The sequence below is a fragment of the Physeter macrocephalus genome, chromosome 5 (assembly GCF_002837175.3).
Source record: "Physeter macrocephalus isolate SW-GA chromosome 5, ASM283717v5, whole genome shotgun sequence".
Classification (NCBI taxonomy): Eukaryota; Metazoa; Chordata; class Mammalia; order Artiodactyla; family Physeteridae; genus Physeter; species Physeter macrocephalus.
In genome coordinates this window covers 42,841,495-42,866,636 of record NC_041218.1, presented here as the reverse complement: position 1 = coordinate 42,866,636, position 25,142 = coordinate 42,841,495, and the positions used below count along the sequence as shown (strand labels likewise).

General features: G+C 41.4%; 1 long non-coding RNA gene across 5 annotated transcripts in view; it reads left to right on the top strand.

Moving 5' to 3' along the window:
• LOC114486296 (uncharacterized) overlaps positions 1 to 25,142 on the top strand; it is a 72,358-nt gene that overhangs the window by 25,150 nt on the left and 22,066 nt on the right. For 2 of the 5 annotated variants that reach the window (XR_003679796.2, XR_003679795.2), the window contains exon 3: positions 21,308 to 21,486. The exons of 1 other annotated variant lie outside the window; for it this stretch is intronic. This is a non-coding gene — a long non-coding RNA (uncharacterized lncRNA). Of the gene's footprint in view, positions 1 to 6,117; positions 6,204 to 10,625; positions 10,674 to 21,307; positions 21,487 to 25,142 lie in introns of those variants that run through there. 2 more of the 5 variants (XR_003679797.2, XR_003679799.2) reach the window with 2 other exon arrangements.

Genomic DNA, 25,142 nt, shown 5'->3' with positions numbered 1-25,142 from the left:
CCGTGGCATGTGGGATCTTCCCGGACCGGGGCACGAACCCGTATCCCCTGCATCGGCAGGCGGACTCTCAACCACTGCGCCACCAGGGAAGCCCGTGGTATATCTTTCTTAATACTCACGATCTTGTTCTCACATTCCCCACCACCAAAGTCTTTCATTTCACTGATATTTGTTCTTACTTGCTCCTACTAGTAACTCCACTTAGATCCTCTCATCCCACCTCCTTTCCCATAACTCTTTCCTCACAGTAAGTTTCATTTTTCCCACTTACATTTAGTCACATCTGCTCTGATCTGTAGATGTATTTTGCCTTAAACCCTAGGCAGGTGAACAGAGGCAACACTGTCAATCTGTCCAAGAACACTGCAGTTGTGGAGGGTAGATAAGCAGGTGGTAACAAGAGCATCCAAGTGAACCTGGGCCAAGACTGGGGACCTACTGAGCTGGCACAGCTCAGAGGCAGTAACGAGAAGGCAACATGAAGCAGGAGACATCACCTTTACTGTAAGTTCCTAGAGCAGGAACGAGGAGCAGGAACGAGGAGGGTGCTCCTCCTTGGGCATCAAGGGGGAAAGAATTCTCAAAGAAAAAGTGTAGAAAGCCAAGATTGAAATCCCGGGAAGATCGAGTTCCAGCGGTATGTCCAAAGAGGAAGGACCAAAGTCAGTGCAGTAGGGTCAAGAGTTTATCTTGTGGTTCGGCTTTATCGGTATGTGGGCGCATGCAAGTGCCATCAGCTAAGCTGATAGCTGCCAAGAGAGGCAGAAAGCAAGAGTGCTGGAGAAAATATGATGGCAGAAGAAGACACCACCGGAGTTGTAGAGGCATGGGTTAGGAAGTAGACAACAAAACTGGCAGAGACTGCTGGGCCTGATCAGGCACCAGGAATGACAGAGAGGCTGGCACAGGTGAATGGCAGCTGCTGGGCATGACAGACCAGATTGGCCAGTACCATAGCTGAGGCCATGTGGGCTTTGACTCAGGGAGGATGGGGCACTTATGAGAAAGTAGAAGAGATGCAGTAGGTAAGCCAAAGTAGTGAGTGGTCAGGATGAACAGAGACAGGGCAGGCCAGATGGCTCTTACTGTGTGTCCAACTTTCCAGCTGCGATCAAATAACCAAATTAAAGTAAGTCCATTTAAGCCAAGGTCAATTTTAATTCTATGCTTTGCTGGTAATACAGAATCATTAACTGTGTCAGTAATGCCCATGCTAAACCCATTTTGAAATGGGGGCAATCGTATCCTTTATTATTGGTCTGGATATGTTCAACAAAAAAGGAAAGGATGCAGACAAAACCATGCAACTATTTTTTAAAAACTGATGCACATTAATAAGGTCTAGGGAATCTTGAGGAGCTCTAACTGACAATGTTTTATGTAACTTTATGTAACTTTCGTAACTTTATGTCGCGAATTCATTTTCTAGGAATAATTTATTTCAACCGGTCATTTTAATCTTCCACTAAAGTATAAATTTAATTTAATGAAAATAACTACCATTTAAATATCAATACTAATATAATCTTTTTCTTTATACAAAACATAAAAAATTATTTATGTATGTGTACATGTATGTGTCAAGACTGAAAATTAAACATGGGTTCAAGTCTTTGGCTAAGAACAAATAATTGGCAAATTCACAAGTTAGAATTTATAATTCCATTGTGAAGTTGACTAACTTGGTAGTGTAAATAAGATTGTCAGCATATGAAAAAGGTAATCCTGTCTCAATTGTAGCTATAGAGTGCAAATCTTGTGTCAGTTCACATTTTTGTCAACAGATACTAATGACTTTACTGAAAGCAGAAGATAATTAGAATGAAAATGAAAGTGTAAATATAACCCTAGTTGAGTAATATGCTCATTGTACTTCCTTATTATGATACTAGCAAATATTCAGTCTTTAAGTTGATCTGTGATATATTCAACTGTGTCATGGGAGCATAATTTTTTAAATGGTTTGTCCAAAGTTTCTGTCAATCCATCCTAGCAACAGAGCCAAGTGTTAGAGTTATTGCTGCCTGAGTTACAACAGCTGCCCTGGGGAATCTTGTCCAAATAGCAAGTTAACTGCTATTCACAGTAATATCTGGTCTTTCCCACCCCCAAACATACACAAAAGATTTTTGTCATTCTTGGCATTGGGCAATAGCAGTAGCCAGACATGCCAGTAGAACTCTAAAGGCACAGTGTCCTTCCACCTGTTTTATGCTGTAAGACAGACTTCCAAGTGCGAGGCGGTGTGGAGGGCTGTTTCCTTGAATGGCAGCTGAATGTGCCAGCAGGATCTTTGGCAGCAATGCCTGGGCACTGAAGCTGGGCATTCAGGAGAACTAAATGGAGAAAAGAAACTTGAACACACTGCTTCCTGGAACACTGAGAACCTGAATGGGAAATTAAGAAGTACCAGATTCTCTCTACTCTTAAACCAGCCAAGGTCAGATTTCCAAGCTCCTATTTATTCTAATCTTTCCCCAAAAAAGTGCTATTGCAATTTATGAAAGTAATAAAAATGCTCTTTTTTCCTTTTAGAAATAGTGTTACTTACTGTTGTATTATGCTCTTGCTAGAGAATTTTTTCCCCATCCTGAAGTAACAGCTTCATACCACAAATCAAGCAAAACCCTGGTGGAGAGGTTCAAGGAAGACATGTGACTTTTTCTACAACTCAAAGGGACAGTGAGGGCTAGGTGAGGGCTCTGGATAGACCAGCTTGCTTGTTGAACATCCAGTGATGTCTTGTTAACAGAAGGCTAGGACTAAAGTCTGGCCTCTACCTGCTTGGCAGACAAAAATCTCATCACTCAGCAGGACACCTAGACTTAGGCAGGAATAACTGCCGCAGCAGAGCATTTATTACCAGTAAGGAGGGTAAATCGATAGCAAAAGACCTAGGAGAAGTCACAGGCCTTTGTTAAATGGGTGATATTTTCTTGGTGCCCTCTGGAACCTAGTTTCAAACGTAGAATCCTACCAGTTTAGGAAAATAATAACCACCGTCTAAGGGGGCAGGGGAGAATTTCTTTAGCTATTTTCAGTTTGTCAGGAAGCTTAAAGTAATTGTTTACTCAAAATCAAGCCTCAAGGATGACTTTTAGTTAGGAAAAAAAACCCAAAACTCGGGCTTCCCTGGTGGCGCAGTGATTGAGAGTCCGCCTGCCGCTGCAGGGGACACGGGTCCGCGCCCCGGTCCGGGAAGATCCCACGTGCCGCGGAGCCCGCGCGTCCGGAGCCTGTGCTTCGCAACGGGGGAGGCCACAACAGTGAGAGGCCCGCGTACCGCAAAAAAAAAAAAAAAAAAAAAAAACCAAAACTTGACTCCTTGGTTTCCTCTTGGGAAGATAAATTCATTATTATTTAACAAATGTGTTTGCTTATAAACAAATTCTTTCAAAACAGAGATTTTTGTGGGGGAAATCATATTAAAATGCGTTTTCCGAGAGGAAGAGATTAGGAATCACTGTCCCCATGAAAATTGTTTAAGGGATGTAATTTTTCAAATTGTTTTCATTAAAAAATTGCAAACAGTGGCTAACTTCCCATTATACTCTGCATCTAATTCAATCAAAGTACTAAAGATTTTAGAGGATTGTTAGAGGACTGGCTGTGGGAAATTCCAGAGCAGCTGCCACCTGCAGAGACTTCCTTTACTGTCTCGGAGCCCAGACACTGCCTTATTTGCCAGAGCTGCAAGGAAATGGTAGAAATTCAGTAAAAGTAGTTCTTGCTTAAGCCAGGGAGACTTCTCATACAGTTGTGGATCCTTCAAAGACATTTCACCAAAACAGAGTCAGAGCATGCACATAGACTTCCACAGATTCAAGAAATGTAAGCACCGACGTGTATTATTAGTCTTCCTATCATTTTCATCAGCAAGAACAAAATCACTTGTTTTCAGCTGGCGCAAAAGCACATTTACTTATTAAATCATCAGGCATTGCTCATGTACCTTTCATATGCGGGCTCTATGCTAAGTGCTAGAGGTATAAAGTTGAAAAAGATTCGTGGTGCCACAGTCAGGATTGGCCAAAATTGACCTAGGTTGGTTATTCTGGGTTGTCTGAACAACAAGCCAGCTGGGACCTGGGCTCTTCACCTCTTCCCTGCAGGAGGGGTTGCCCCCAAACCTCTCGAGGGACCAGTTTCTCCCCTCCATAGAACTCAAGGTCCTCAGGTGCTGGACAGTCGGCTTTGCTAGGTGACTCCAGTTAAGAGCTGGTATCTAACCCCAGATTGGATGATACACAAGAAGTCGGATTATCTCCCAGCTGACTAAGACGTTCTCACTCTTGCTCTATAAGGGGAACAACAAGGGGGCAGGTTCTCTTGCCTGAAATGTCCACCTGTGGTGTGTCCAGCAGAGAACCTTGGCCCATCTCTTCTCTTTTCTTGTTCATTTTTGCTTTGTAAATTTTTCCATTAAAGCCTATGAGATTTCATGGAATTCATCACAAATCCTGTTGCATGACATGTGAGGAGCACGAAAGGATCCACCTTCCAACTGCATATGAATCTACAATTACAATTTAGGGATTTGAAGACCAGACCAGGGACAAGGAAAGCCTCTTGCTCTGGTGCCAGGAGAGGGAGAGTCCAGGAGGGAGCAGGAGTCAGAGTGTGTATTGGAAGATGTGAACATATTTGGTTAGGGTGGAGGGGTACAAAATACGGTGCAGAGGAGGGGCTTTTACTGCCTCCCCCACTGTATTATCAACCTAAGGAGGCAGGAACTCTGACATCTTCTCCCGTGTCTATCTGTATCCCTAATGCTTAACACTTTGTACATGTAAATTAAAATTTTCTGTCTCTACTCCCAAATTATAAAAACCTAGAAGGGTATATTCTTGCTGGACCATAGCCTCAAAAAGAAAGGAAGGAAGCTGAAGATATCGCTCTCATTCTTTCTGTCTGTCATACTCGCCACCTGTGTGGTCCTCTATCAGAACCTAAGCCCTATGGAGACAGTAGCTCGCAGAACTCCAGTACCAGGGCCACAATGGTGGGCAAGATCGTACCACCCAGCTCAGGAAAGGCCTTCTTCATCCTTAAGCTTGGATGAGTGTGGAGGGGCCTGGGTTGGAGGGTACAACTATTATTCACTGGTCTAAATCTTACTGCTAAAATTAGACCTGAGTGCTACATCTCCAAGCCTGGAGAGCCTGGTGTCCACAGGCCAAAGGTTGTTCTTCCCAGGGACTGGGCAGTGGAAGCTGAGAGAACTGATTAATGAGCTCATCTAAATTTCAAAAGGTTGGAAGAGAATGTTTTTCCTCTCCACCTCCCCAGCCCAGCCCACCCCACCCCCGAACTTTATGAAGGACCTTAACAAACAGCCTCCTCAAAGCTACAGAACCAATTTTTTTTTCACAACCAATTTTTTTACAGTCCTCTTCACTCCTCTCCTTCTCTTTGCTCCTTTTCCTCCTTTCTCTTGTTTTTGCATTTCTTCTCTCCCTTTCCCTTCCTCTCTATTTCTTTTTGTCCCTCCCTCTTTCTCTCCTGCTTTCCCGACTCTTCTTCCTCCTCCCTTGTGAAGAATGATACTTTGGAACTGAAAGTATATTTTAATGTTTATTGAAGGCAGTTATTTCTTTTTCATAGTGTTTTCTGATCCTTCATAGAAAATGATTCTTCTATCCTAAGTTGACTTTCATAATAATTACCTGAAGACTAAAGGATCATATATATGTGAATTTAGTACATTAAAAGGAAAAATATATTTAAAGACTAACATTTAAGCATTCTGGCCTCTATTATTTTAAAATGAGAATTTGACTTAATGCCATTCATATTGGAATTCCTAAAATTACAACCATCATCTATGTTTTACAGGCTTCCCTTATCTCTCCAGATAGTTCCTGTTCCGTTTTCTTTGTCCCCAGAGACCCATAACAATTTACTTATAGTTGGTTTGAGGTTTTATTGGGGAGGGAGAGGGGCAAGAAGGCTTTTTAAACTAACATGAATCTAAACTTTTGAGGAGAGGTGGAGGAAGGCATGAGATATCGGCCCTAACCTAGGCTGGCACATTTAATTTTGCCTAAGTTCACTTTAGAACGTAAATGTCTTCCCACTTAATTAATTTAAAATTACTTTCTCAAATTTGTTTTTCAGAACTCAGTGTGCCCATGTACAATTATGTATGCCACATTTGTGCACATCACCGTTCTCAAAACCCAAACCCACACATCTGAGGCCAGCAATTCTAGTTAACCCTCACACAGGACTTCCCACATGCTAGGCACTGTGGGAAGCTCTTTAAGTGTATCAACTCATTTAATCCTTCAACAACCTTACAAGGTAAGCGTCTTAGTCTGCTCTGGCTGCCATAACAAAATAACATAGCCTGGCTTAAACAACAGACATTGACTTTTTCACAGTTCTAGAGACTGGAAGTCCAAAGATCAAGGTGCCAGCAGCAAGGTTGTTGTCTGGTGGGAGACGGCCACCTTCTCACTGTGCCCACATGGCCTTTCCTCTGTGCCTGTGCAGAGAGGGAAAGTGAGCAAGCTTTCTGGTGTCTTTTCTTAAAAGTCACTAATCCTGACCAATCAAGGCCCCACCCTTAGGACTTCATTTGACCTTAATTACGTCCTTAGAGGCCCCATGTCTAAATACAACCACTCTGGGGGTTGGGACTTCAATATGTGAATTTGGGGGAACACAAACACGCAATCCATAATAGTAGGTAATGTTCTCCCCATTTTTCAGATTAGCAAACTGAGGTTCAGACAGGTTGAGTAATTTGCCCAAGGTCACAAAGGTAGTAAAACGTAACACTGGGATGTGAACTTCAGCATCATGCTCTTAACCACTGTGTTGTGCTGTCTCTCATCACCTAGCATGAGTCTTAATATAACACCTAACAACCCGTCAATAGCATCAACATCTAACAACCCCAACCCCTAGTAGAACTTTAAACCTGTCGTGTAGTGACCAGAGCTTTGCCATGCCTTTTTAAAAAGTTTTCCTGAAGGGAAACAATCACTCACTATTGTCATTATTTTATTAGAAATAGATTTCTGTATTATCAAATTTAGAGAAATAACATGTAGTTACTACAATCTGGTTCTTTAAAATGCTTATACATCTTAGTGAAACATCTTGTGAAAACTTCCTTTGTCTATACTTATACCCTAATGGTTATAAAAATAACCAGTAGTAATATTTAAAAAGCACTATTACTTTTTTTTTTTAACTTATTTATGGCTGCGTTGGGTCTTCGTTGCTCTGTGCAGGCTTTCTCTAGTTGCAGTGAGCGGGGGCTACTGTTCCTTGTGGTGTGCGGGCTTCTCATTGCAGTGGCTTTTCTTGTTGTGGAGCACGGGCTCTAGGCTCTTGGGCTCAGTAGTTGTGGCTTGCGGGCTCTAGAGCGCAGGCTCGGTAATTATGGCACACGGGCTTAGTTGCTCCGTGGCATGTGGGATCTTCCCAGACCAGGGCCTGTGGCCTCTCCCTTTGCGGAGCACAGGCTCCGGACGCGCAGGCTCAGAGGCCACGGCTCACGGGCCCAGCCGCTCCGCGGCATGTGGGATCTTCCTGGACCGGGGCACGAACCCGTGTCCCCTGCAGCGGCAGGTGGACTCTCAACCACTGCGCCACCAGGGAAGCCCAAGCACTATTACTTTTCAAGAACTTAAAGCTCTTTAATCCAGATTTCTGCACAGGAAACTGGAGTGTTGTAATGTGGTGAGACTACTCTGACAATTCTTACCAGTCAGTGAAGAAACTGTTTTGTACCAACTTACAGAATTTGCTATGTTCAAATCAAATATATATTGAGGGGAATCTGATTGGCAACAGTCCTAAGATTTTTAATGGAAGTTGGGAAGGAGAAACACAAGGCATTGGATAAAAGCAAAGATTCTAATAGAATCCCGACTCTGCTGTGTCCTTGAGCAAGTCACTCAGTTTCACTTTCCTCACTTGTAAAATGAAGCTAATGGTAGCTTTTACCTTACATGAGGATTAAGTGAGAGAATCCATAAATGTAAATTAAATAGTGTCTGGCTCACTAAAAAGTCAATTTTCTCCAAGTTATTGAGATATATTGGACATATAACATTGTATAAGTTTACTGTGTACAACATGATTTGATACATGTATATATTGCAAAATGATTACCATAAGGTTAGTTGACACATCCACCACCTCACATGGTTACAATTGTGTGTGTGTGTGTGTGTGTGTGTGTGTGTGTGTGTGTGGTAAGAACTTTAAAAATCTACTCTCTTAGCAACTTTCAAGTATACGATAAAGTATTGTTAACTATAATCACCATACTGTACATTACATCCCCAGAATGTATTCATCTTATAAATGGAAGTTCGTACCCTTTGACCACCTTCTTCCATTTCTCCTCCACCACCAATCTACTCTGTTTCTATGAGTTTGGTATTTTTTTTTAATTCTACATATAAGTGAGATCATACAGTATTTGTCTTTGTCTGACTTATTTCACTTAGCACAATGACCTCAAAAAATGAACTTCTTTTACATTGTAAACTTCTAAAAAGAATGTCTTATACCTTTTTTAAAATTCCCCAAAGCCCCTAGCAGGAGGGGACACAGTGAATGTTAAATGAAAGAATGATAAATGTCTTGAGAGCTCCATGTCCCACGAAGACCATACTCAGTGTTACTAGTTTCACCAGGAAATGATGGAAGCCTCCCACTGAGGTAAAGCAGAGCCTTACACAGGCAAGAGCGTTGCTAGACCACAGGCCTTGCTCTTAAACAGCAGCCGCGCACCTCAGCCTCAGGTGAGAATTGAGGAGGAGCTTTTGCTTGGTTTCCATGGTAAACAGGTTCTCACCTGTGTAGTTCTTGGGAATTTTTTGACATAAATGTGTATATGTGTTCAGTCTTTTTTGGAAAAGACATTGTGATATGGGGTTTTTATTTTCAGAATCTACTTGAAACTAGTTATTTCAGTTATTAGAGTGAATTAAAACTATTAAGCACTACTAAAATATATTTTGGCCAGCTGAGCCTAATTTTAGATTGTTAGTGTTGATACCCATCAGCACAATTATCACCCCCACAGACACTATAGCATCTGTTTGCTTCTATTAATTTGGTTGGGAACTTTTGTTTTGTGACTTGGAGAGCAGACCCAAGTGTAGCTGCCAGGACGGCTAAGAACCATGAAGGTTTGAGGGATGGTACAGATTGTCTCCTCCTTAAAACCTTGAACTTGGTTTTAAGCCCCAGGGGTTAGATACATGAAGGCCAGAAATTGGGAAAACTATTCACAAGAAACATGTATGATTCTCAGTCCAAAGCACCATAGAATCAGATCCCAGGTGCCAAAGTGGAGCACAGAGCTGGAGGGAAGAGGGCATTTTCCCTGCTTGCTCATGAAATTTCACTCTGCTCTGACAACCCAAAGTCTGGCTGGCTTGGCAGCACTGGGAGAGATTGTGGACTTGGCACCATCAGTGCTGCTTTCATGATGGGCAGTGACAGCACTGATGCTTTCCAAGTGGTCCTGCAGGAAGCAGACCTGGTGGAGCCAGTGCAGAAGAGAAAGGACCAGGTGGACCTATGTGGTTACAGCAGCCGATTTGTAAGCATGAATGACACATCCTGTTGGGGATGCCCAGAAATAGCTGCAGGACACTGAGGTCAAGCTAAGATCCTGTTGTTACCTTTGTAATTTGGACATCAAAGGAAACATAACCTGATTTTACATAGTTTGGGAGACCTGGACAAGCTGTAACTAAACTGTAATTATAATCAAAGGACTACTTTATAAGTGACTTAATTTCACAGAATAATTGGTGGCTTACACTAAAATGAGATTGGTGACTTACAATAAAACAAGGAGATTATAGTCATTTCCAAAATGTTTATGAATTGGAAAGACTGAGACACAGGCAAAAAATCTGAATTAGGTTAAGCAAAAAGAGAAAAATACAGAGCTTAGAAAGAATGAGACTTGCTTCATGAATAGCTTTTTACCACAAGTTCCAGCATTTCATTTCAAGAAGACCTCAGAAGTAGAAATATGGATGGAAGCTGGACTGAGCACTTGTCTTGGGCATTTGCATGCCACTCTACTTAAGATTGAGAAAGGGTCAGTTGTTCCCATTAAAGGATGAGGGGTTGATGGACATGGGTACCTTTGTTACTGCTGCTGACCCCAGGGCATCCTTAGCTTTTGAGCCACTTCCAAACCAGCCTTGTCAACTACTACAGGACACATGGCATTGGCTTCCTCTCCTCCAGGTGGGAGCCACCTGGCATGCAGACGATGGATCCATTGCTGTGGGAGGCATGGCTACAGCAGTAGAAGTCTGGTCCCACAGAACCTCCCCACACTTCCCGTTGACTGGCATCCCATTATGGGTTCCAATGAGGAATACCTTCTAGCAAACTCTATTGTTAGAACAGCTTCCCTGAGAACAGGAACCAGGGAAGCACTCAGTGGCAGCCCCGCTTTACCATCTCATATTATCTGTCTATTTCCCTCCAGCAACTAAGCTTTAACTGCTTATCCTTCAGCTCTTAGCTAGTAAGTCACTTCCTTAGAGAAGCCCTCCCTGACTAGGTTGGACTTTTGTTGCCCTCTTCTTCATAATTAATTAGTACTGACATAATTGTGTATTTAATTTCTGCAGATAATATGAGCAGAGATCATGGCCATATTGTTCACTGATGGACCCTCAGTGCCTGGCACATAGTAAATAAAAAATATTTGTTGCATGAATGAATGTTAGTGTCCCCTGCAAGGCTTTCCCTACATGGCTTAAGGCAGCCCCACTCCTGCTATTTATGTTATTTATGTTATTTATTTATTTATTTATTTATTTTATTTTTGGCTGCATTGGGTCTTCATTGCCGTGCACGGGCTTTTCTCTAGTTGTGGTGAGTGGGGGCTACTCTGCGATGCAGTGCGCGGGCTTCTCATTGCAGTGGCTTCTCTTGTTGCGGAGCACGGGCTCTAGGTACACGGGCTTCAGTAGTTGCAGCACATGGGCTCAGTAGTTGTGGCAATTGGGCCCTAGAGCACATGGGCTTCAGTAGTTGTGGCATGGGGGCTAAGTAGTTGCAGCGCAAGGGCTCTAGGGCATGCGGGCTTCAGTAGTTGCGGTGCAGGGGCTTCAGTAGTTGTGGCGCACGGGCTTAGTTGCTCTGCGGCATGTGGGATCTTCCCAGACCAGGGATTGAACCCGTGTCCCCTGCATTGGCAGGCAAATTCTCAACCACTGAATCACCAGGGCAGTCCTAATTATTTATTTTTAATATTAGATAAGCAATATGTGAATACATACTCATTGTAAAAAAAAAAGCTAAATAACACATATACATACATATGAATGTTATGGTCTTATATATGTAAATTATGCCACAGTAAAGCTATTTTTAAAAAGCTATCATTCTCCTTCTCTATTCCATACCAACCCAGCCCCATTCCTTTTCCCAGTCATAAAACCACTGTTCACAGTTTCATGTGTAAACTTCCAGATCTTTTTCTATGTGTTTTCATACATACATGTATCTTCATACATATGTGTAGTTTCATACACATATATTCATATAGATATTCATATTTTCATGTATATATATATGATGTATACATACATCTAGAGTATTTTAGTCAGAGTTGAAAATACTCTGCAGGAGCCATGCTAGCTATTGCAGAGGGAATTTAATCAGGTGATGGAAGAGTTGAGAGGCCAGAGAACAGCAAGAAGCCACTATCAACCCTGGAGCTAGAGGGATGAAGGGAGAAGGCAGTGTTACTGGAGCCCTGATTTCTGAGGCCTCTTGGAAGAATCTGGAACCGTGGTAGCACTTCCAGGATAAATCAGGAACCATGGAGAGAGGGTTGTACAGCAGGCTCTGGAGACATGGGCAAGATGCTGCCAGACACCATCTAAAACAGAGGGAAGGGGAGGAAATAACCCGGCTTCTCCCCTTCTCTCATTTTCCAGTGTTCCATCGCTGGCTCTGTTTGGTGAGGTCTGTAAGGGAGCCTGGGACAGGTAGCTCCCAGGGATGCAAAACCCAAGATTGAGGATGGTAGAAAATAGATCTGAGAGCACACAGACAAAAGACCAGCATACATAGCTTAAAATAAAATACATAAATAGCATGATGGTATATGCAGTGTTCTAAATTTATCACATCATTTTTATAGGGATAAAACCTGGATAAAATGAATATTGAGAGCAGGCTTGATCCACAAAATCAAGGATACAGCAGTAGTGCACAGAGGTAAGCAGCAGAAGACAGACGTGTTACAGGAGAAATGCACTCCCAGCTAAAGGAAAGACCTGTCACAAAACAGCAGCTCCAAGGACAGGTGTGGGTGTGGGTCTTGTTCCTAGGTAACCAGGTCTGACCTGCTCTTCAGAGAGTGGGAAGAGGGCAGGATTATGGGCTGCTTATTGCCCACGAGTAGGCTCAAAGACTCAGATTTCACAGCCTGAAGGGAACTTAGGTCTCCCATCTCAACTCATAACTGCTACAAAATAAGGAACCGAAAAGCAGAGAAGTGAAGTGATAGGCCCAAGCAGCCCAAAGGACCACAAGCCTATTTTTTGTCATTTTGGGGTTTTGGGGGCATGATGGGGGAGGTGTTGAGGGACAGTTTAGCACCCATGCCTCCTCGTCCTGCTGTGAGTCACTGAGCAGCCCAGCAGAGAAGGTCTGACGAAAAACAAGGGGCCTCAGAAGCAATTGCTCCAGTATGACCTGCTTTGTAAACAATGCTAGGCACCTGGCATGTCTTATGAAGGAATTCACCAAAAAAAAGATCTTTTCCTTAGAAACTCCTCTAGCCTCCAAAGTCTGGTTTTAATTGCTTTTGGCAAAATTTTGGAACCTTCGGTCTGTTCCAGGCCCTGGGCTAGATAGATGAATCTAGATGCAATAATGAATAAGCCATATACTTCTAGGAGTTCTAAGTCTCATAGGGAATCAGAAGTGGATAAAAATGATTATGATATGATCTGATAAATATAATAATATCTGTAGCACAGAAGAGGAAGTGAATAATTGCTGAGGGAGGGGAGCCCAGGGAGGTAGACAGAGAAGGCTTCACAAAGGTGACATCAGAGAAGGTGTAGAAGCAAAAATAGGAGCGCTTCAGACCTCCAACTCCAACTTTAAAATAACAGCAGTAAGTCAACCTTCCCTGAAACACCACTGTTATTCCTCAAGGATTCACAAAGCAACGGTTCTTGCCCCCACTGACCTCTCATTCCGTAATGGAAACCATACACATTCATATACCATTTACGAAAGTAAATGATTGATAAAATGACTCCACTGGCACCATCAGCCAGGGCCAGCAGGGTCAGGCTGACCTCCAGGGACTCTGTGCGCCAAAAAGTTGATGCTGCTGCCCACATGTAACTGAATATCCAGCAATGCCTTCAGTCAAATGCCTGTAAGGAAGTCCAGCAAAGTTCTGACTTTTCCTACAATAACACCTTTTATACGTTTCTGAAAATATCTAATAGCCACTTACTACCATAAAAGATTTTTTTCATTATTTTGGTACCTCTGCCTTGCTGGTGCCCAAACATGTGTCTGGCCTGCCTGCGGGAGATCCTGCCTGCGGAGGCAGCCCTCTTCCACTCCGAGACAGCCCAGGTGAGGCTGGCCTCAGCAAGTCCACATCTCTGTTCTCAATCAAGTGGACACAAAGCTGTTCGTTCAATTCCTCACATAGCACATGCGTTACGATTTAGTTCTTCATCCCTTTCTGTCATTAAATACTCACTTGCAACTCAGGAAGCCCATCTGAAGGCCCAGTGGTCTGGTTAACCAGAAAGGCTGATGTGAGAAGCGATTAGCAGCTCTTAGCAGTTCACAGCTGTAGGAAGACTGTGTTACAGTGAAGCATTTATAAGCACAGGCTTTTGAAACAGACATGACTGGGTTCAACACTTGCTCTTTCACTTCACCATGTGATCTTGGGCAGGTTACTTTACACTAGCGAGCCCAAGTTTTATCTTCTATAAAATGTGCTTAATAATAGCACCTGCCTCATGAGGTCATTCTTTCAACAAATATTTAATATGCTCCTACTCTGTGCCAGGCACTATGCTTGAAAAGGGAGATTCAGCAGTGAACAAACAAAAATCCCTGCCCTAGAGCTTACACTCTAGTGGAAGAAGACAGACAACACAAATAAATAAATAGATTATATATTATGTTAGAAAGGAAAGGGGCATTGGGAGGGTTGTCGTCTTTGATGGAGTGACCAGAAGAGCCTGAGTGAGGAGGGGACTCGCTGGATGCAGGAGAGCAGCAGGCGGACATTTGAGGGGCAGCCTTCCAGCCAAAGGGAACAGCTGAGCAGAGGCCCTGAGGCCGGAGCAGGCCTAGCATTTTTTTTTTAACATTTTTATTGGAGGCCTAGCATATTTGAGGAATAGTGAGTCCGGCTGGAACCAACTGAGGGTGGGGACAGAGGACGGAAGTGAGGTCAGAGAGAACGAGAGCAGAGGAGTGGCATGTGCCGACTCATATTTGAAGAGGATCACTGGGCTGCTGGGGTGAGAAGGATTTAGGAGGGCAGGGGTGGAAGCTGGGAAACCAGCTAGGAAACTCTTGCAGTGATCCAGGAGAGAGATGAGCATGCTCCATCCTCACCTTGGCGCCTGACCCCAACCAACTCTGGCTAAGGATATGATTCCACACACGAACATCTGGCAAGGGAAGAGCTCAGCTTTGTTCTCTTTTCTGCATCTTTCTCAGCCAGTCCCTCTAGTGCCCTCATCATCATCTTCCTTAACCATCCTGCTCTCAGTCTTCTTCCCCTTGTCTTCTCTCTCTCCCTCCTCCTCACTCTGCTGTCTGCCTTTTTTCACGCTTGTGAATGGTCTGTTTTTCCAGGGCACAATTTGGGGGGCATTGTTTTGGGTCTTGGGGAGAGAGCAGTGTGCCTCTTGGCCTGTGGGTTCCATGGGGCACATGAGAAGGATAAGGGAACAAAGATGGGGTGATAGGCACTTAAGGTGCCCAAAGAGACAGATCTGCCATGAAGGTTATACCAATGCTACAGGCAGAGCTTTTGTTGCCTGGTCAGAGTTCAGCCAGGAAAAAAGAAGCTTCTGAGTGTTTTAGGTAATTCCTAAAATGCTGATAATTCAGGGAGTTAGAGGCTGACACCACCATTGGATAGACCAAGAGAGCAAAGATCAAAAGGCCATTTTCAGGAAATCAGGAAGTATGGGGATTATAGAGAAACCACTACCAATAACCTCATAGCCTTCAGCACCAAAGCAAGTGATTCTCAGAAGGAACTTCATTGATACTAGCCACCAACTTGGTGTCACAATACTAGGTAGGTCGTCACCGTGGGCAGGAGGGGTTTTCCCAGAAGCCATTTCGATGGTGGGACTAATAGCCATGACTTAACTATACATAGAATTGTCTGAAAATTACATATACCACTAAAGCCAAGCTCAATGTGTCCCCAACTCAACTTCCTCTTAGTCAGAGCCTCAGGATGCCCATGGCTACTCTAATCCCCCCGATAAGGTGACAGAAGGAAAGTCAGAGTGGATAGAGACAGGGCCTTTAATTATGATTTAAAATATCTTATTTTTGCTAATTTTATAAAAACATATGACCCTGTGCACATGTTGCTAAAGATCCTCCCAGGGCCCTGGAAGGTGTGCCACAAGTGACACTCCCAAAGCTTCAGCTTCTCGTGGAAAATCTGCCTCTGCCTAGAACAGAAGGAATTTACCTTCACTGGCCAGAGAGCTGACCATAGGAAGGGACTTCAGACCAGTGTGAAGGATTTCCTTGGGTGTTGTTTGTAGCAGTAATGTTTTATTCAGCTTGAGAGTTGCTAATAACACTACTAGATGATTTATTAAATTAATACAAATTTGAATTAGTAGATAATGAGCCACTTTATGTAGCCTTTATACTCAGACCTCTGAATCACTCCCTTTATGTCAACAGGCCCCTAGCTTGCCCATTCAACAAAAATTTATAGAGGGCATCCTCTGTGCCGGCGCTGTGCTAAGTAAGCTCACCATGATGAGGAAAGTAAACATGAGGCCCCTGCCTTTATGAGGCCCTCAGGGGAAGAGACAAATAATCAAATAATCATCCAAGTCTCTAATTACAGGACTAAAGAGGAAACGTTCAGGGTCCTACTGAGAGTGTAGGTTGAGGAAGCCTAGTCTAGTGGAGGTGACAGGAAAGACTGAAGGATTCCTTCTTTCAACAGTTATTTTCCAGTGCCTACTCTTTGCACACACAGTGCTAGGGTCCAGGTTAATGGTGAGCAAAAACTGCAGCATCCCTGCCCCCCTAGAGCTCTCTCCTGGAGGAGGCATTTTTACAGAATCAGATTGCATCTATCTGTAAATGACCACCTGATGATGGCCTCCATGAAGGGGTGATGCAGGTGAATACGTGGGCATGTGCGCTGAGGGTTGGTGCAGTAGGACAGGCTTTTTGAAGGGGCCACAGTGCACTGAGAACCAGAGGCAGAGTTAACTGATGGGTGAGAAGGTGGAAGGGCCTAAGGACAGTCTTCTAGGCAAAAGGAAGTGCAAGAGAAAAGGCCCAGGGACAGGAGGACATAGGGAAAGAAAAGGACAAAAAGAGCCCACATGGCTAGGGCACCTCCAGGGGAGGGCAGGAGAGAGTATGCCTACATGTGGCTGGAAAGACAGGAACAGACCCGTGTGCCTAACACAGCTGGGAGCCAACAACAAAATAAATAAACAAACAAATAAAACCAAACAAAAACAAACATGTAGATACAGAGAACAGAGCAGAAGGGAAGAGGGGAAAGGGTGGGGGAAGATGAAATAGGTAAAGGGGATCAATGTATGGTGACAGATGGAAACTAAATCTTCAGTGGTGAGCACACTGTGGTGTATACAGAAGTAGAAAAATAATGTTGTACATGTGAAACTTATATAATGATATAAACCAATGTTACCTCAATTTAAAAAAATTTTAAACCTTAGAAACAAATAATGAATTAATAAATTAATCAGAGAGGGGGCTTCCCTGGTGGCGCAGTGGTTAACAATCCACCTGCCAACGCAGGGGACACGGGGTCAAGCCCTGGTCCAGGAAGATCCCACATGCCGCGGAGAAACTAAGCCCGTGCGCCACAACTACTGAGCCTGCACTCTGGAGCCCGTGAGCCACAACTACTGAAGCCTGAGCACCTAGAGCCCGTGCTCAGCAACAAGAGAAGCCACTGCAGTGAGAAGCCCGTGCACCGCAACGAAGAGTAGACCCCACTCGCTGCAACTAGAGAAAGCCTGCACACAGCAATGAAGACCCAATGCAGCCAAAAATAATTATAATTAATTAATTTTTAAAAAATTAATCAGAAGATTCTGAGAAATGGAGAGACATGGCCCAATTGGCACTTACAAGGATCTCTCTGGCTGCAGCGAGAATATTGGATTACGAGGGATGCTTTGGCAGTAGCTGCATCTTAATTACGTCCCCCTTTCTCACTTTCCTTTCCGGTAGCAGCGGAGATTTAAATAAATGCATGCCTGATACGCAGTTAAAAGCTCCCCAACAATGAAGGGCTGTGTAGCCTGGAGAAGAGTACACTGCCTTCAGTCAGGCACATTAGATCTCCCCTCCACCTCCACTCAGCTGGTGGCACTGGACAAGTCACTCACCCTCTCTGAAACCCACTCTCCACCTAGTCTATAAAGTGGAAGAACAATGCCTACTCCACCAAGTTGCATGAGTAATAGAAAAAGTGTCTACAAGTTACCTGGCATTTGGCAGAACTCAGGACATACCAGCTGTTATTAGAAGTAATTGCAAGATGGTCAAGCTAGTCAGAGGAAGATTTCTAACCAAAAGTTATACTAGTGAAAGCCCTGGGAATAGATTACAATCTCTCCTGTTGAAAATATATAAATATATGCAATATTACACATTTACTTAAATACTACATTTTTAATAGAGGGCTGTCTAATAAAATCTTCCTAATACTGGTGTGTTAAAACAAGTCTATATTACTTATGCAGTTAAAATATATGTCTATACAGTAAAGTTTAAAAGCTTCTCAGTAAATTATATTGTACATGAATTGACTTATCTCTGGTCTTTTCCTGTATGCAGTTGTTTTCTAGAGAAACTGAACTCATTTGTTAGCCCGTCCATCCCGCAGACTGAACAACATTAGCTTCTCAAGAAAGATTTTATTTATCTGTTTCTCCAGAGCCTACTAGAGAGTCTAGCACTCAGTAGTAGGTACTCAGTAAATACTTGCAGAATGGAAAAATAAAGAAAGAATTAATAAGTTTAACTTATGAGTCTGGCAACAATATCTTATGAACCAAAATCAAGATACATTTGTCTGGTCTACACAATATGAGTGTCTTAGAGAGAACTTGGCATGGAATATTTGATATGCAGACTGTCCTGGAAATTTCAGGATGTATTATGTGATCAGATATACCTCAAATAGCTGCATCTGTTTTAACTGAGCTACAACAAGTAGCTATAACAAATTCCACTGTGAGCCTGTGTTTTACTTATTTTTCAGCATAAAAATTGTTCCAAGTCCTTTGTTCATAGTAGAAGGAACAATCTAGAAGATTTTAAAGGATGTCTGTTTAACCATTAACACAAGGACTCAGGATCTGCTTTTCTCTTACCTTGCTCACTATAATTAATTAGTTGCCCTGATCAGAACATTTCTGTCACACACACACAAAAAAGCAAGTGAAACAGCGATACATTTGGTTTGCTAAGCACAGCTGAAGCTAGCTCAACAGAATGTCAGTTCAAAAGAGGGAAATAAAATATGCAGCAAAGCAGGGAGACAGGGAACAAAGAATCCAGTATAACAATTAACAGGAGAGCTAAACCAACATTCAGAACACCATCAGGAAGGTAAAAAGCCTCAAGTGTCTAGAAAAGAGATAAACTGGAGGGGAAGGGCTGAGAGGACCTGGAAGGACCAATTTAAATCAATGAAGAAATCTAGGATTTTGTTTTACAGGAGTATTTTTTAAAGTCAGGTTTATTGAAGTATAATTTGTGTACAATAAAATTCACCCTCTTAGTGTATACATCTGTGAGTTTTAAACATCACATACAGTTGTGTAGTTACCATCACAATCAAGATATAGAACAGTTTCCCCTTTTTAATTGACTGCTGCCTCACCCTTAGCTCCTAGCAACCACTATCCTGTGTTCTGTCCCTCTAGCTGTGCCTGCTTTAAAGGAGTTTAATAACAGAACTTAAAATGGGGGGGAAAGGGGAACTGAGATTTTTTTTTTCCCTACACCCACTCACTTTCTATACCCTTCAATAGGTGAACTTATATTTATTTAGTATCTATTATTTGCCAAAGATTTTACATACATCATCTTTCATTTTTACAGCTTGTCCATGAAGGAAGTTATCCCCATTTTCCAGATGGGAGGTTAGAGTCAAAGTGGTGCCAAGCTGGAAAAAAAAAAAAAGAGGTGCCAAGCTAGTAAGAGGCAGAGGCAAGATTCAACATCAAAGTTGACCAAAAAATGACACCACGGCTTATCTCTGGGTGTTAGATTATAGCTGATTTGAACTTTCTTCTTTGCACATTGTTTGTATTATCAAAGTTTTCAACAATGAGCTTATATTATTTATTATTTTTGTAACCAGTACATATACTTTCATAAGTGTATGTGTGTGTGTGTGTGTGTGTGTGTATATATATATACATATATATATACACACACACACATACTATATAAATACATACGTACATACAGGGTCTGATTCTCTTTGCTGAGCAAAAAGGGGAAAGGTAGGAAAAACAGTTTAAAAGAGGGTAAATGAAAGTCTCCACTTAACAACTGGCACTCAGAACTGAGAACCCAGAATCAAATTTACCAAGAGAACCAGAGCACAGATTTGCTCTGTCTCTAGATCTTATCAGAGTTTAACTTCTCTACCTTTAAAAAGTTCTGTGGAACAAATGCTCTCCCAAAGTGCTGAAGATAAGCCCTGGAGGCCTGTAAAAACCCATTAGGCTACTCAGACCCAAAAGACAATCCTCCTAAGCATCTTGCTGCTTCATCTCCACAAGACCCGGTAGGAACAAGCTAACCATCCTGGTCAAGTGAGTGCACAGCAGCATTTCAACATTCCTGGAGAGGCAGGAAAGTGAAAAACTTAAGGCCAAGGCTAAATGAAACACAGAGCACCTTTTATTGTGGAGGAGGGGAATTATATTTTAATATGTCTATGCTGGGAGAATATTACCCATCACAGCACTGCAAGGAGACTCATGAGGGCATCCTCTGGCCTTTAGGCAGAATCCAATTATTGCTTGTTTCAAAAATATTTGAGGGATCTAACAAAAACATATAAAGTACAAGATTTTTTTTTAAATAGATTGGGTACTGGAACTAGGTACCCAAATGGAAAAACAATGGACCTTGACACCCTACTTCACGTGATACACAGTTAATTCAAGAGGGAATCACAGACTTAAATGTAAAAGTGAAAACTCTAAAGCTTCTGGAAAAAGATAGAGGAGAATATCTTCACAACTTGGAATAGCGAAGTTTTCTTAGGATAAGCAATAACTGTTTAAAAATTGATAAATTAGATTATACCAAAATTTTGAACTTTTGCTCATAAAAAGACAGTGTTAATGAAATACAAAAGAAATATATCATAGACTAATATAAAATATTTGCTAGACATATATCTGACAAAGAATTAGTATCTAAAATATGTAAAGAACTCCTACACCTCAAAAATTTGAAAAACCAAATAACTCAATTTGGATTGACTTAAATAGACACATCACAATGGAAGATACATTAATGGCCTATAAGCCATTTAAAAGATACTCAATATCATTAATTATCAGGGAAATACAAGTTAAAGCCACAGTGAGATATTACTACTTGCATGAATAGCTAAAATAAATAATAATTTGAAAAAAGCAGACTGACAATACTAAATGTTGGGAGAACATAGAACAACCTGAACTCTCATACAGTGGTGTTGGTATAATCACTTTGGGAAAAGGACTGACAGTTTCCTATGAAATTAAACATGCATCTACCCTATGACCTAGCAATTCCACTCCTAGGTATGTAGCCAACAGTTGTGAAAGCATTTCCCCAAAGAGACGTAAAAACATATCACAGCAGCTATAATTGTTAAGCAAACTGATGGGTATTCATACAATGGAATACTAATCAGCAGTATAAAGAAACAAATTCTGGAACACATAATAATGTGGATGAATCTTTAAACATTATGCTGAGTGAAAAAAAGATTTATATAAGAGTACTTACTGTGTGATTCCATTTATATGAATTTCTAAAACAGGTAAAACTAATCTACGGTGGAAAAAAAAATCAGAACAGTATTTGCCTCTGAAGTTGTGAGGATGAAAGAAGAAACATGAGGGAATTTGTTGGACTGTTGGGAATATTCTGTATCTTGATCAGGATTTGTGTTACACAAATGTATCCACTTGTCAAAAATCACTGAATGGTATACTTGAGGTATGTACACTTTGTTGTATATAAATTTTACCTCACTGAAAAAAAAAACAAAAAGCTATAACCAAATATTGAACTGTGGTTAATGCTATGCATACTAAAATGTATAGAGGTAAAGTGTATAGATATTTGCAATTTACTTTGAAACACATCAAAGAGTAATTGAAAAGGGGGATGGATATACAGAAAGACACGTGATAAAGCAAGTACAGTAAAAGGTTAATCATGGAATCCAGATGGTGGGTATATGGGTGTTAACCATAAAATTCTTTCATCTTTTCTAAATATTCAAAAAAAATGAAATGTTGGAAAAAATAAGTTAGAATTAGGAGAAAAGAAAATTAAAGGTCAGCAAAAAAGATGAAACTGAAGTTAGAACCTTATAAAGAAGTACATATCTGTCTTAGAGTTTCCTAAGAGCCAAAGCAAAAGGGGAGAGGGGGTGATGTGCAGGAGAGGAAAAGGAAGAGTCATAAGAGAAGGAGGAAAAGAGAGAGAGATCTCTCTCTTTACATAATTAGCAATGCCCATATGATTGAAAAAAATTGTTCTAGTAAAGCACCATTCTCCTGATACAGACAAGTTTTCATGAAGAAGGCACTGTGCAATGTGTGCATGTGGTTCTATTAATTAGGATAAGGACTTGGAACAGAGACTTTACTTTTTTTTAATTGAGTTTTGAACTTTATTTATTTATTTATTTTTGGCTGCGTTGGGTCTTCATTGCTGTGCGCAGGCTTTCTCTAGTTGCGGCGAGTGGGGGCTACTCTTCATTGCAGTGTGCAGGCTTCTCATTGCAGTGGCTTCTCTTGTTGCAGAGCACGGGCTCTAGCCATGCGGGCTTCAGCAGCTGTGGCATGTGGGCTTCAGTAATTGTGGCTTGAGGGCTCTAGAGCGCAGGTTCAGTAGTTGTGGCGCATGGGTTCAGTTGCTCCGTGGCATGTGGGGTCTTCCCAGACCAGAGCTCGAACCCTTGTCCCCTGCATTGGCAGGTGGATTCTTAACCACTGCGCCACCAGGGAAGTCCTGAGACTTTACTTCTTAAACAAGCAAAAACTTCATTCGTTTCTCATATAATAGTCTACAGGTAGTGCTCTGGGCCAGTATGGCTGCATTGTTCAAGGGAAAATAGGTGATTGGAGCTCCAAAATTCTACAACATAGAAAAAGGCTGCAATTATCTTATCCAAGAAAAAAATTGAGTACAAATATAGATTCTTGAAAATCTCTAAGAAATATTCTATCACTTATCTTATTAATCTACTCCAGTGTATCTTGCTGAATCCATTCCTCTCTGAACCATATGCTACATACTAGAGCGTATGTAGCTACATACTAGAATGACAATACTAGCTTTCTTATTCCATACTTCAACAATTCTAAGATGCATAATTTTTTCCCACATTTTGACATCTCTGAAATTGTCATGGCTCTTACAATCAGTGGCATGTCATAATTGGTGGATTTTTTTCTTTCTGAATGGTACATAAATAATAGTGTTTCTTAAAAGTAATGGCATGTTACATTTAATAAAACACAGTTATTCAGTGCTTGATGGTTCAAAGTATTTTCATCCTATTTGAGCCTCGCAACATCATATTTTGGTGAGATGGGTAGTTATTCCTATTCCAAATATAGACATTGAGATTCAGAGAGTTTAAATGACCTCTCCAAGGTCCTCAGCTAGACTGTGATGAAGCCATAACACTAAATCTGAGCTCTCTAAATTTGAAAAGTCCTGCTTTCTCCCAATATTACACAAAATATTTAGAGAATGAAATCTCCATGGAAACATGAATTTTGTTTTATTCACTACTGTAGCACCAGAGCATAGAACATTACTTAGCACATAGCAGATATTCAAATATTTATTGAATGAATTAATATTACAGAAGGGAATGAGAGGACAGAAGGGAAAGAGCCCATGGACTGAGGTGGGCTGGGAAGTTTATACAGAGGGTGGCTATCCTGCCATTTTTTCTCTGCTTTGATGAGCCTCTCATTAATCACTCAAATAGCACTTACTCCATGATGCCTTAAGCTAAATATATTCACTCCCTAATGACTTGAGAGGCAACCTAGTATAGTGCAAAGCGTACTGATTTTTGCATGAGAAGACCTGGTTTTAAATCCCTCTGATTTTAACCACCTATTAGCAAAAAACTGGGATAAATAGCTTCAGTTTTCTCACCTACACAATTGGTAATAATAAAACCTACTGGATTGCATCATTGTGAAACTTAAACAAGACCAGATGTGTGAATGTATCTGACACATAGTAGGAGCTCAATAATATTAATTCCTTTCTCTTTCCTACACCATGCTACACTTGATCTTTGTAAACACTTCCATTTTTGTACTTCACATTTTTCTTCACATGATTATGGGTTTCTAAAAGAACCCCACTTGGTTGATATCCACCTCTCCAGAACCCAAGAGAGTGCCAGGCTCATTCTAAATGCCCTTAAGTATTTTCAGAGTTTATTCATTCATTTATTTAATCCATAAATATTTATTGTGTTCCTGTTATGTGCCAGGTTCTTTTCTAATTGCTGACGCTCCACCAATGAATGGAACTAATGAAAATCCCTACCCCCTTGGAGGCAGATGGACAGTACATGAACAAATAATGTATGGTGATAAGTACTATGGAGAAAAATAAATAAAGCAGAAAGGATAGGGGGTGGCCAGGGTTGACTTGTTGTAATATTAATATGAGTGTTAAAGAAAAGCCTTACTGACCATTGTCCTTGGCCCCACGGTGAGTCACAGCTGCCCCCACACCCCCTGCAGGAGACCCTCCAACACTAGCAGAATCACCCAGTCTGGAGGATGCAGGGAAGATGCTGAATGAGACAGTGGTAGTGAACAACCCCATACAGCTGGAGTGTAAGGCAACTGGAAATCCCTTGCCTGCTATTACATGATACAAAGATAATCATCCACTATTATGTTCCAGTAGCATAACTTTCTTGAACAGAGGACAGATCATCAATATTGAAAGCACCCAGATCACAGATGCTGGCATGTATAAATGTGTGGCCATCAACTCAGCTGGAGCTACAGAGTTATTTTATAGTCTGCAGGTCCATGGTTAGTGCTACTTCTCCTAGATTCCCCCTGAAGTAAAGAAGCATTCAAAATGATTAAGTGCATCTATAAAATTCTACTGTGAATATTTAACAGAATGTGTTATTGTCATCTTTATTTAAGGTTGCAGTGTTCTAAAACTGATAAGCATTTATATTTTCTGATTCCTATTAAATGCTCTATTTTCAAAAAAAAAAAAAAAGAAAGAAAGAAAGAAAAGCCTTACTCAGTCGGTGACATTTGAGCAGAGACTTCAAGGAAATAAGGGAAATGCCATGCAGATCTCTGGGTTAAATTTGAAGAGCAACATAAATATTTGTAGGAAAAATAAATAGAAAAAAGTAGACAGAACATTCCAGAATGTGAGAACATTTGACCAAAAACCTGATAGACTTAAGTAAAAGGCCTGTTTGGGCAATATAAAATGAACCAGTCCAACTGGAGTATCAGGACCTTGAATACCAAGAAAAGAATTTGTATTTTATCTTATAGACAATGGTGAACTACTGGAGCCTTTTATCCTAGAGGGTGTGACAAGATCCAAACATCACTACAGGAAGCTTAATCTGG